The sequence below is a fragment of the Phyllostomus hastatus genome, unplaced genomic scaffold (assembly GCF_019186645.2).
Source record: "Phyllostomus hastatus isolate PE091 unplaced genomic scaffold, TTU_PhHast_1.1 phas_scaffold_1674, whole genome shotgun sequence".
NCBI lineage: Eukaryota > Metazoa > Chordata > Mammalia > Chiroptera > Phyllostomidae > Phyllostomus > Phyllostomus hastatus.
Window position 1 is genome coordinate 17,303,802 of NW_025334011.1, and position 13,637 is coordinate 17,317,438.

Genomic DNA, 13,637 nt, shown 5'->3' on the forward strand with positions numbered 1-13,637 from the left:
ATTTCTCAATTTTTATTTTGTTGATAGACAAAACTTAATGGTCAACTCAGGAAACAGAATAGTGTTTTGTGTCATGCTGTCATTGGCCTGCTGAACTGATGTGTGTTATGTGCCATTGAGTCAGCTCTGACACCTGGCCACTCAATGAGTGGGTGATGTCCACAGTGTCCTGTCCTCTACAGCCCTGTTCAGCTCCTATGGACACAGGCCTGTGGCTTGTTTTATGCAGTCAGTTCATCTCATATTTGGTCTTTCTCCTGTCCTGCTGCCTTTCTGTTTCCCAGCATTATTGTCTTTTTTAAAGAACTCTGCCTCCCATGATACACTCAAAGTAGACAGCTTCAGTTTTCTCATTTTTGCCTTCAGCAATGTTTTAGGCTTAACTTGCTCTAGTCTCCACTTTCATCTTTCTGGCTGGCCAGGATATCCATAGAGCTCTCTTCAAGCACCATGGTTGAAATGAATCCATTTTTTTCCTAACAGCCTTCTTCACTGTCCAACTTTTGCATCCATACATAGTAATTGGGAATACAAGGGTGTGGATGATCTTAGCTTAGGTCTCTAATGACATATCCTTACTCTTAATGACCTTTCCTAATTCTTTCATTGCTGCTCTTTCAAGTCTCAGCCTTCTCCTGATTTCTTGGCTTCAGTCTCCGTTTAAATTGATGACTGACAAAGGTAAGCAAAATCCTTAAAAATTTCAATGTCTTCACTGGCCATGTTAAAGCTGTGTATTTCTTCTGTAGTCATAATTTTGTTTTCCTGATATCCAATGCAGTTTTTCTTTGGTGATTTCTTCTTTCACTTTCATCAGAAGTTATTTCAAATCTTTGCTACTTTCTGCCAGTAAGATGATGTCATCCACATATCTTAAGCTATTGATATTTTTCCACCAATTTCACTCTTCTTTCCTCTGAGTCTAGCCCATTTTTAATATGATATGTCCTGTGTAGAGATTAAACAAGTAAGGAAATGAAATGCACCTGCGTCTGACACCTTTGCCTGTAGAAAACCATTATGTCTCTCCATACACCATATAGATCTACAATAAATCAGGACAATCAAGTGCTGAGGCACACCCATTCATTTCAGAGCAACCATAGCTTTTCATGATTGTCAGTCAAAGGTTTTATTGAAGTCTATAAAACATAAACTAACCTTCTGAAATTCTTAGGAGAGTCCAGCAAATGCTCACAATTAGATCTCATGTACCTCTCCCTTTTCTGATCCAGTTTGAACATCTGGCATTTCTTGCTCCATGGAAGGTAAAAGCCTTTTTTTCTTTTATCACCACAAGCATTGCTTTACCTGCATGGAAAATTATGGCAATGGTCCTGTAGGTACTGCACTCCTTGACATCTTTCTCAAAGACTAAGATGTATACTGAATGTTTCCAGTCTGTAAGCCATTGTTTTGTTTTCTGCATTTGTTGACATATTCTTGTTAGGATTTTAACAGATTCGGTCTCTGTGGCTTAAAACAATTCCATCAGTATGCCATCCACTCCTGGTGATTTATTTCTTCCCAATATTATTAGGGAAGCTTTCATTTCTTTTTCTAGAATGACAGGTTCTTCCTTATAGGAATCTTCCTCAAAGGTATCTGTCATCATTTTCTCTTTTCTGTATAGATTTTCAGTATATTGCATCTACCCTCCCTTTGTTTTTACAGATAATGTCCGGGTCAGATAATGTCCTTTCCTAATCTAGGTTTAAATTTCCCTTTTGTTTCTTGAATCTTCTGGTAGAGATCTCTTAGTTTTTCCTTTTTTATTGTTCTTATTTATCTCCTTATATTGATTATCATAATAGTTCTCTTTATCTCCACATGATAGCTATTGAAAAACCACATACAGGATTCTAGTCCTGCCTTTGCTTTAGCCTCTTGCCTGCTTCTAACAAGCTTTAGTGTTCTGTCATCCATCTCAATTTTTCTTTCCTTTTTACCTCCTGCATTCTTCCACCTGATGATGTTCATTTATACAGTAATCTGTTCAGTTGTTCGAAACACATGTTTGCAATGGACAAGTTATTGGATTCACAGAAATCCACAAGCCAGTCTTCTGTTTCATTTCTGACCCCTAGTCCCAATTTTCCAATGATATTTGATTCTGCTTCATTTTCTACTTTGGAGTTCCAGTCATCAACAGTTATCAACATGTCTTTTTTTTGTGTGTGATCAATTTCTTCTTAAAGACTTTCTTTTCTTTTCTTTTTTTTAAAATCCACTCAAAGGCTCAGGGCCTTGATTATTTATTTTTTTAAAGATTTTATTTATTTATTTTTAGGGAGGGAGATAGAGAGAGAGAGAGAGAAACGTCAATGTGTGGTTGCTGGGGGTCATGGCCTGCAACCCAAGGATGTACCCTGACTGGGAATCGAACCTGTGACACTTTGGTTCGCAGCCCGCACTCAATCCACTGAGCTATGCCAGCCAGGTATTTTCTTTTTTTTTTAATGAACATTTTTTGTTGTTGTTCAAGTACAGTTGTCTGCCTTTCCCCCCCCACCTCTCCTCCCCACCACCCCAGCCCTCCCCACCTCCTTCCCCTGTTTCCACCTCACCCTTGTTATTGTCCTCGTGTCTTTTATAATTGTTCCTGCAATGCCTTCACCCTTTTCCCCTATAATCCCCTCCCCTCTCCCCTCTGGTCACTGTCAGCTTGTTCTCAATTTCAGTGTCTTTGGTTATATTTTGCTTGCTTGTTTGTTTTGTTGATTAGGTTCCTGTTAAAGGTGAGATCATATGGTATTTGTCTTTTACCACCTGGCTTATTTCACTTGGCATAATGCTTTCCAGTTCCATCCATGCTGTTGCAAAGAGTAGGAGCTCCTTCTTTCTTTCTGCTGTGTAGAATTCCATTCTGCAAGTGTACCATAGTTTTTTGATACATTCATTTACTGATGAGCACTTAGGTTGCTTCTAGCACTTGGCTATTGTAAGTTGTGCTGCTATGAACATTGGGGTGTATAGGTTATTTTGGATTTTTAAAAACTTTCATAAAAGGTTTGTTTCATTTTATTCAGCCTCTGTAGTTAGAACATAGACTTGAATGATGATATGATTGATTGTCCATTGATTGGTGGATATGACTGATATTATTCCATCAGACCTTGCATTATAGCCCATAACTGCTTGCTACATCTTGCCTCATTATTAAAGCCATCTTGTTCTTCTGAGTTTGTCATTTCCAGTGTTGAACACTTTGTAGTTACCTGACTGGTAATGTCCCATCGCAGTACATTTTAAGTACTGCAGTTTTCAGATGTTCCATTTCTTGCTTTACAGTTACAACTAGACAAAAATTGCAACTAGACTACAAAACAAATATCATCCAGATTTGTCAGAAAATTGAGGTGTATGAATGTCCAACAGCCAAGGATTTAAAAAAGACACATTCGTCTAGATGGGTAGGAGGAGTATAGCCACAGAGAGGCATGGATATGCTGAGTGGCATGGGGAGGCGATTGAGTGAGTTGTCCCACATTCACATGTGGTGGATGAAAATTGGGAGGGATACCTTAGGAGCAAAGGTTCCCAGCCCACTCCAGACCACCCAACTCAGGGTTCCAGCACCAGGAAGGGAAGTACCCATAACTTCTGGCTGTAAAAACCAGTGGGGGTTGGGGCAATGGAAGAAACTGCAGTATTCTCAAGAGGCTCCTCTTAAAGAGCTGAAAATGTCTTGGGACTTTCTCAGACCCACCCGCTCTGGGATTTAGCACCAGGCAACAGCTGGAAGGGCACAAGTGGCATATGTGGAGAAAGTGAACTGACTGGCAATAGGGTGAGAGCTAGGAGACAGCTTCCTGCCAGGCAAATCTCCAGAGGCCAGGCAGTGGCATTGTCTCTTCTCTGAGCTCTCCGCCACACAGAGCTACAAAATGGTGAAGTGGGTTGCCGCACCCTGGCGATTACCTTAGGCTCCACCCCATGTGATTTATAGGTGTTTTACTACAATAGGCCATGCTACTAAGGGGATTCAAAGCAGCTTTACCTAATACACAGAAGCAAACATAGGAAGGCTGCCAATGTGAGAAGACAAAGAAATATGGCCCAAATGAAAGAACAGAATAAAACTCCAGAAAAATAAGTAAACAAAATGGAGATAAGCAACCTATCAGATGCAAAGTTCAAAACACTGGTTATCAGGATACTCAAAGAAATCATTGGGTTCCTGCAACAGCAAAAAAAGACACAGGCAGAAATGAAGATTACATTAAGTGAAATAAAGAAAAATCTATAGGGAACCAACAGTGGGGGGAATGAAGCTGAGAATCAAATCAACAATTTGGAACATAAGGAAGAAAAAAGCATTCAGTCAGAACAGCAAGAATAAAAATGAATTTAAAAAAAGTGAGGATAGACTAAGGAGCCTCTGGGACATCTCCAAACATACCAACATCTGAATCATAGGAGTTCTATAATGAGAAGAGTAAGAGCAAGACATTGAAAATATTTGAAAAAAATAATGACCTAAAACTTCCCTAATTTGGTGAGGGAAATAGACTTACCAGTCCAGGAAACACAGAAAGTCCCAAGCAACTTGGGCCCAAAGAGGATCATACCAAGGCACATCATAATTAAAATGCCAAAGGTTAAAGATGAAGAGAGAATCTTAAATGCAACAAGAGAAAAGCAGATAGTTACTTACAAAGGAGTTCCTATAAAACTGTCAGTTGATTTCTCCAAAGAAACCTTACAGGCTAGAAGGGACTGGCAAGAAGTATTCAAAGTGATGAAAAGGAAGGACCTATAACCTAGATTACTCTATCCAGCAAAGCTATCATTTAGAATGGAAGGACAGATAAAGTGCTTCCCAGACAAAGTAAAAGTAAAGGAGTTCATCATCACCAAGCCAGTATTATATGAAATGTTATAGGGAACTATTTAAGAAAAAGAAGATCAAAACTATAAACATTAAAATAGCAACAAATTCAGAACTATCAACAACTTAATCTAAAAAACAAAGTAAACAAATAAGCAGAATGGAAACAGAATCATAGCTATGGAGATCATTTGGAGGGTTATCAGCTGGAAAAGAGAAAGGGGAGAATGAGGGAAAAGGTGCAGGGATTAAGAAGTACAAATTGGTAGGTACAAAATAGACAGAGGGATGTTAAGAACAGTACAGGAAATAGAGAAGCCAAAGAATTTATATGCATGACCCATGGACATGAACTAAGGCGGTGGTGGGGGGGGGTTGCTGGAGGGAATGGGGATACTGGTCAGAGGTGCCAAAGGGGAAAAAGTGGGACAACTGTAATAGCGTAATCAATAAAACATGTTTTTTAAAAAAATGCTATTTGTACTTGCTTTCTGTTCTTTACCAGTAACTGAGTAGTTTCTAATCTGGGAGTCTCATTTTTCAGCACTGTCTCATATTTCATTTCAGACTGTCTCATCATAGGGTTTTCCATGTAAAACAAAAGATTTTTAAAAAGAACAAGAATAAGAAAAGAAAATGCAGCAGTGGTTTACCATTGTCTTCTTCTGTTCATTGCTCTGGTCTGTGGTGTTACAATCCCCAAATGCCTGTGAAATGTAAGCATCCTGTGGGTTAACTGAAACTGACCCTGACCCTCAGCCTGCATTTTTAAATGGGAATGATACTTTTGGTGAGTAGGAAACATCATATAATTTTGACAGTGGTTGAAAGGGTCCAACTCTCTACTATAAAACAATGTAAAAGTATGACCAACTGGCTTTGAAAATTGGTCTTATAGTTCTTCTCTTGCTCTTGGTGACACCTGGTTTGGCATTCTCTTTTAACTTGTTTCCTGGTGCCACAATCTTTTACTGGGGTTATTCCTCTAACTCACTGCATTTCTTTGTAATTTCTAACTATATAACTGGATTTTTCATTTCTAACAACTTAGTCACCATCCTTCTGAAATGCAGTCATGCACTATTGTGTTTATGGGAATCCTGTGAGTTGCCTCTACTGTTGCTATAATGTTGGTGGCACATTATCTAAAAGCATTGGATCCATGATGCCTGGGAAGTCTATAAAGCAACGTGGTCCATTTGCCTTGTTTGTTAAGTCAGGTAGGTCTCATTTGTACAAATGTTCTTCTTTCTCTGTCTCCCTCTTTTATTTTCTCTCTAAGGTGGAAATAAAATATATAGGCCCATTAATCTGCATGGGTCAGCATTTTGATAGGAAACATTCTTGGAAAAGGTAAAATTGCATTTCAATTGTGTATGATATACAAAAAGGGGGCAAAATGCCCAGTCCTTTTTTATTTTAGCCATTATAAAGACCTAAGTACTAATGAAGGTCTAAGGATTGTTTGTCTTGGGTTATCCTGAAATTTAAGGAAAGATAATGTATGTTGCTATAATTAATCCAGTGGGCTTAAATTGGTTTTAAAAACTGGGCATAGATATTAAGGCCTAGGATGAAATAATCACAAAAATTTAGATAATAACACATACTCTTATTTTTTAAGGGGACATTATGCATAAAGGCTATGTTTGATATATATTATTGGAGTTGAATTTTGAGATTATATTCAGTGTTTAATATTTATGTGTTCTTTTGAAGTATTTTCAAGCAAAGAGACAATAAGAGAGAGGCAAAACTAATGAATTGTGGAAATGACCATTTACTTTATTAAAAATATTAACAACTCCAGGACCAGGCTTAAAGACTGAGTTTAAAAACAAACAACTGGTTACATAGACAAGTTTTTTGCATACAATGAGTTAATATTCTTTTCTGAATTAGTTTTCTCATCGTTTCTCATTATCTTTTTTTAGAAGTTAAAATATATGAGGACTGAAGTGAGGAGAAGAGATTGGAAGAGAAGATGGTTACATGAATAGAAAAATTCCTAATATTATTGTAAGCAGGAGAGTAAATATTAAATGAAGTGTTGGTGGAGTAACTCATAGCAGTCTGTCCTAACTGAATAGTCACTAGAACAATAGAAGAGGAAAGGACACTCTTTTTGGAATTCAGAAGAAAAACCAGTGCCTAATAGTTTTAGCTAACATTGACAGGTACATAAGCTATAAATGAAGTTTTAGCATGAGGGTAGCATCATATAATGAAGTAAGACTAATTATATGTCCTTTATAAGTTGCTTCCTCTATTTTTTTAAATTCAGAACTTTCAAGTGCTCTTTTAAGATTTTGTTGAAAACAGAGGGGTACAGCTTGGTGTGATTTCACAGCTGTTTAATGTCCAATCGCTTTCAACGAACTCACGAATTTCTTCCAAAGCCCATTTAAGTTCTTATCAAGCAACAGGAATTCAAAATGCTGATTGGTCTAAGGTACTTTGAATACAATTTCTATCAATCATGATACGAATTCTTTCTCGAGGCATGCTTAGTAAACCAATGTAATGACTTAAAAATTTAAATAGAGAGTTGTTAGATGTAAACTAGCAGTTCTTTGAGGAGAGAAGAGGAAAAACAAGGAGGAGTTTTGAAGAGCACCTTAAAAGGCATCAGGAAATACACAATATGAGAGATTTTTATATAGAATATTTATAGGAATCTACATATTTTGCCAGCAGTGTGTCTGTGCTAGGGATTTTCAGGAGCTAGTCATAAATTACACTTTGTTTTCCTTTAACTTCTCTTTCCTCAAATTGGGTGATAAATTATCCCACAAAATGTATGTTTTAAATGGCATAGCTCAAAATGTGGCTGTAAAGGCTAATGATTCCAGGGAGAATCAAAGGCGGATTTCACAATGAACTACAGTGCACAGGGTCTAAAGAATGTCACAGTAGCTTTTCCTAATGCCCTTTTCCAACAACGAAGTGTTAATTACAAATTACATTAGAGGTTAGTACAAAACAAACAGCAATTGCATATATGTATTTAATAATACCTAAAAATAAAACTAAAGAAGAGAATTGCAATTCAGATGACCCTGGAAATGATACACAAGTAAATTATGAAGATTAGCAAGCCAAGCACTGGACAAAAAGTTTAAACAAAAGGAAAGTTTCTCAACTCTTAGGGTTAAAATTTTATTTTCTTATAAAAGGAAACATAAGAAATAGTTGTGTTCCTGAAATGGAATGTTCCAAAAAGTTGGGGTTGGGGGGTTGGAGGGGCCGCAAAGTATTTTAATACACATTGCCATCTGAAATTCTGCTCGATCTTGCGGTATGTTGTAATATTCCAATATACTGTAAAGGTGGAGAAGAGAATTAAGAGGGTTAGAAATATTAAAGGAAATGTTCTGATTTTAATCATAAGAATTGAGAAATACGGAAGAAAGTGAGTCACAGGCTGCCTTTATTATTCTTCATAAAGGTTATGACTGGGAGGCCAAACCGCGTGGCAGTCTCTGTGGCGCAATCGGTTAGCGCGTTCGGCTGTTAACCGAAAGGTTGGTGGTTCGAGCCCACCCAGGGACGCTAGGCTTTTATTTTTAGTAGCTTTTTATCACCTATGATTTGCTACTTTGGCACAAATCTCTGAGTGTAGACCTCCGGGATATCCTGGAGGTGGATTTCCAGGGAACGGAGAAAAGAAACGGGATCTGCTTCACCACCCTCCCTGCGGGCACCTCTTAAGCTTGTCGCACTGGGGATTCCTCGGCTGCTGCCTCTTCCCACCCCCGACCCCCGCCCCTGCAGCCGAGTAGGCTCTTCCCACCCTCCCTGCAGTGGCTTGTAGGTTCAGCCCCTTAAAGCCCCCGCCTCCTTTCATTTCCACTCTCACTTCCGAAACTCCAGACACTTTTGCCTAAAGGTGCCCTTGTTCACCTCCCCCTTTTCTTGTCCGCACAAGTTCCAGTCGGCTCCGCCAGGCTCCCTGCAGGCTCCTGGAGGCCCCCACTCCGCGAGCGAGGGCAGAGCTGTACTTGCTCTACTTCAGGACCCCAGAAATGTCAGAGGTCGCGTAGAAATAGGTACTTCAGGAGTGTCAGTTTCAAGCTCTAAATTGATTTAAAACTTGTGCAACATTTTGTCTGGTCCCCGTCAGTGTAAACACATTTTCGTACTCCCTTTTACTAACTATTCTTGGTATATTGGTAAATTCAGAAATGTTTGGCATGAAGTGTTTTTGTGGACATTATTGTCAGAACATTTATATGTTATATTTTACTTTTTCTACTAAGTGCTAGAATTTTATAGAGGGTGGAATAAACCTGCCTGAAAATTTTCCCATCTGTTCAGAAAGGGAGAAAACGTTTTTTCTTCCTTTATTTTATTTTTTTACAACCGTGTGATTGTTGATCTCAAAAATAAAATGACAAAGATTAAAAGTGAAACTGGTAGCGTATTTTGTTTTAACATTCCATAAGCAATTATACAATTATACAAGCATATTATACAATTTATTTCACAAAATACACAACTCTCTCAAATAGTTTTACTTTATTCTCCATATGCTACCTTTAAGAAGTAATCATAGTTTTTTATAATGACTATTGTCTTAAGTATAGATTACAGAAATTTGAAAGACAGTTCTGGAGAGAAGTGGTATGTCTCATTCCTGCAAATATATATTTAAGCTGTTTATAGTTCCCTCAGGTTTACATTTTAATGAAGGCTAACATATACTGAGTGCTTACTAGTTGCCTGGCACTCTTCTAAGTGCTTTCATGGATGAATGTGTATGGCTCTCACAATAGCCTTTGATGTAAGTCCTATTGTTGCCCTTGCCCAGATCAGCCAGCTGAAGTACCCATGCAATCAAATCATTTGCCTGAAGTTGCAATTTGTACCCTAGCACTATACATATTTGAAACCAGGTAGTTAGGCTCCAGAGTCTGGGGTCCTTGATGGAAACATTCTCCTTAGAGTTAAGTATAGGAAGCACAAATTTCCCAAGTAGGTTATTGCAAGTGAGGGTAAGCTATTCCACCCCTACCTCCAATTCTTGATTCCCAGGCCCATATATTCTATGTATTGGGGATATAGCACCCTATACTGGTCACTGATTTCAGGTGTTTGTGATGTCCCAAGCAGTGGCTATCCAGGGTAACATCTCTAAGCTAGCTTTGGCTCAGTTGTATCTTTAAGAAGCCATTCCACTTGCTCTATCAGGCCAGCAGCTTCTGGGTGTTGCAGTAAGTTAAAGGATAAGTTGATTCCGTGGACATATGCCCACTGTTGCTCCTTCTCTAAAGAACAGTGGCTTGATATAATGTCATGTGGGTTTCCATGTCACTGATTGAGCACCAGTCCTTAGACAGTGTTAGTTAAGGTTCTGTGGGTGCCAAGTGAAGTCTATACCTGGAGTTTGTATTAGAGTCACTGCCCTTTCTAGTGTGGGAATGGTCCCATGCAATCTATTTGCTATCGAGTGACCAGTTGGTTTCCTTGACTGGTTGCCATATTGTGGGGGTTGGTGTTAGTCTATGCTGTTGGCAGACTGACATGCCACATTGGCAGCAACTGGCTCAGCCCAGGCTGTCAGGCCTATGTATAGCCTCATCCCTAGCACCTTGGCTACTCCATTCATGAGCTCATTAAATCAGCACTATGGTGACTGGTGACAGATGCTGGCAGACGTCATCTATCTGAGGTGTTCTGTGTGTCTCTTTTATGGTGGGTGCTTTCTTGTAGGAGTTAATATGCAATACAAAGAACTTCACGTTTCATGTCCACTCCCATTGGCTCATCCACATCGCTCTTCCCCAAGCTTCCTTACCCTAATTGTTTATTATCTGTTGCTGCATAACAAACCACCCAAAACGTAGTTTACAGTTCTGTTATATGACATGATTTTGTGTTTTGGTCTGGGCTCATCTGGGGGGGCTTTTCTACTGGTGTTACATGCAGTCTTTCACACAGCTGCACTCAGGTGGGGCTGGTCTGGATGCCTGGTGCCTCAGTGCTCCTCCTTGTGGCCATTCCTTCCAAGATGGCAAGACAGCCAGAACTTCTCACATTCTGGCTTAAGGGTCAAAGGAGTGGAAGCTGCTTAGACTTCTTAATGCCTGGTTGCAAAAGTCCTTACCTTCTGTTAGTCAGTGCAAGCACAGGCCCCAGCTTAGATTCAGTGGGACATAAGTGCTGTTTTAGATGGCAGTAGCAGTATGTGCATGCAGGGAGGGGCAAAATTTCTAAGGTCATTCTTGAAGAATAGCTGCCACAGTCTACCTCTGGCCACAAGTCACATTTCTCCCTCATAGAAAACATGACTCATACTCTCCCCCAAAGTAAAAGTTTCATAAATTATGGCAGGGGTGTCAAACTCATTTTCACCGGGAGCCACATCAGGCTCGCAGTTGCCTTCAAGGGGCCAACATAATCTTAGGACTGTATAAATGTAACTACACCTTAACTGTTAAGGAGTTGAAATTACATTTGGCCCTTTGAAGGCAACTGTGAGGCTGATGTGGCCCCTGGTGAAAATGAACTTGACACTCCTGCATTATGGCATCTGCTTGAATCCAGGGCCTCATCATCTAAATCAGCTGTGTGAGTTGATGGGGCCTCTCAGGTGTGTTTCCTTGGGTATAACTCCTTAGGAATAATTCGTCTTGTTCTAAGGAACTCTAAATGAAAGAGTTAAGTTACTTGTTCAACATTTACCAATGATGAGGCAGGAACAGGAAAGTTGGAATAGACAAAAAAGGGGGAAACAGTAGGCACACAGCAATCATTGATTCATAATAATTTTGAAATCCATCAGGGCATGTGTTGCCAGTCCTTTGTTGTAGAATGGTCCTGATCTGTGGGAATGGTGCCCACACCCTCAGGCTCTGCCCTCTGACTCATCCTTCCTTTTCCATTATAAATGGCCCCTCTTTGAAGCTAAGCAGCTTCCTTAGCCTGCTTACTGCCTGTAGCAGTTTGAGGACCCAGAGACTTCTTTCATTATGAATTGTCTATCCTTTCTGTACAAATGGATTCTGTTTCCTTAAAAATATCACTGTGTTTTGTTTGTGTCAAATTGTAATGAATCCATTTGGTAAAAGCCATACCTACACTTCTTTCTGAAATAGGGTTGTGAAGCTGCTCCAGGGAACTTCCTTATGATTCTTAGAAGCCCTGGTGGCTAGTTGAGAAGCTGTATGAGGCATGCCCTTAGTGTTCACAGAAGCCTTTTTGATCAGCTGAAAGACTCTTTGATCACCTGAAAGTGAAAGACACTTTCAGCGAAGTATCTTACAGTCCCACCCTTGATCTGAACTTTAGAGTGAGGTATGTTTTAGTTTCTGTATACTGGATGATTCCCCCCACCCCGCAATACATTCTTACCTCAGAAGGCTTTTGTCATCCAAAGAAACAATATTTCTTTAAAACCAGTAAGTCCTGTTTTCTTTATATTTCCTTTAAATTATGCTTCAAAACTGTATACCTGTACACTTCTTTTTTCTCTTATTCCTCATGTACTTTTACACAGGCAGCTAAAAACAAAAAACAGCAGAGCTTTCAACAGTTTGCTTATAAATATTCTCAGCCAGGCCCAGGAGGTCCTTAGGTACCTTTTCTATTTCCCACCTCATTGGAGGTGACAGTTTCACCACTGTGTTGTTTGTGTGTGTGCACATTTATTAATGCATAATAATACTCAGGTCCCCTTTCCTTTAGTCTCCTATAGCAACTTTATCACTGTCTTTAAAGCCTTCATTAATGGTCTCTTTAAGGAGCTCCATCTTCTCTCTACCCCTCGTCCCAAAGCTAATGCCACATGTTTTAGTTTCTTACTAAGGCACACACCATTTCCAGATATCAAGTTCTGTTTTAGTTGATTATTGCATAATAAACCACTAAAAACTTCACTGGCTTAAAATAACAACCATTTTGTCTTTAATCTCTTGATTCCATGAATAGATGGGGCTCAGCTAAGCAATGCCCTCACTGGTATGACTTGGGGTTTCTCCCGTGACCCTGTCAGATTGGGGCTAGGACTAGATATATGGCACTTCAGCACTTCTTCCTGTAGCCTCTTTCTCCACATGACATCTCATCCTTCAGAGCTTCTCCACAGGGCCTCTCTCTCCAGCAGGGTAGCCTGGTTTTCTTTAAATGGCAGCTCAGGGCTCCAAGAGGGAGAGTGGAAGATGCTAGGTTTTCTTAATGCCTGGGCACAGAAATCTCAAAATGTTACTTCCTCTGCATTCCATTGCTCAAAGCAATTATAGGCTTTGCCCAGATTCACATGGAGAGGACGTAAGCTTCATCTGTTGAGGAGACTAGAGACATGAACATTAAACGGGTTGCAGAATTATTTGTGGTCTTCTTTAAGAACTTGTTTCCATTGCTAATCTTCCCATCTTTCACCTTCACAGACTCAGACTAACCAGCCAAGCCACTCACCACTGCCATGAGTCTGAATATATCATCATCTTGGGCTGTTTTTCTCTGCATTCAGAGGTACCACCTGGAACTCATTGGAAGGCTGTTTGTCCTTGCTGTTGCCCTTCAGGGCCACTCCTGAGTGGGGCAGTACTATAGTTGCTATCTATTTTTGGCATGTACCCACATACTGAACTGACCCAGCTGTGACTATATTCAGCCTTTTTTCTCCTTTGTCACCTGGTCACAACAGATTTCCTCCCACCCACCCACCCTGATTTGGTCAGAGATGTCAGCTAAGGGAGAGGCGCTTGGTAACACAGGTACGTGGCATGGGGTTTAGGCTACCTGCTCATGTGGTTTACTTATCTCCTTTGACCCTGATCCCAGATGTATCACTGTCATGTTACAA

At 39.8% G+C, this 13,637-nt stretch overlaps 1 non-coding gene across 1 annotated transcript; it reads left to right on the top strand.

Moving 5' to 3' along the window:
• Positions 1–8,309: 8,309 nt before the first annotated feature.
• On the top strand, positions 8,310–8,383 carry TRNAN-GUU. Its single transcript has one exon. It is a non-coding gene; the product is annotated as a tRNA-Asn (tRNA).
• The last annotated feature ends 5,254 nt before the right edge of the window (positions 8,384–13,637 follow it).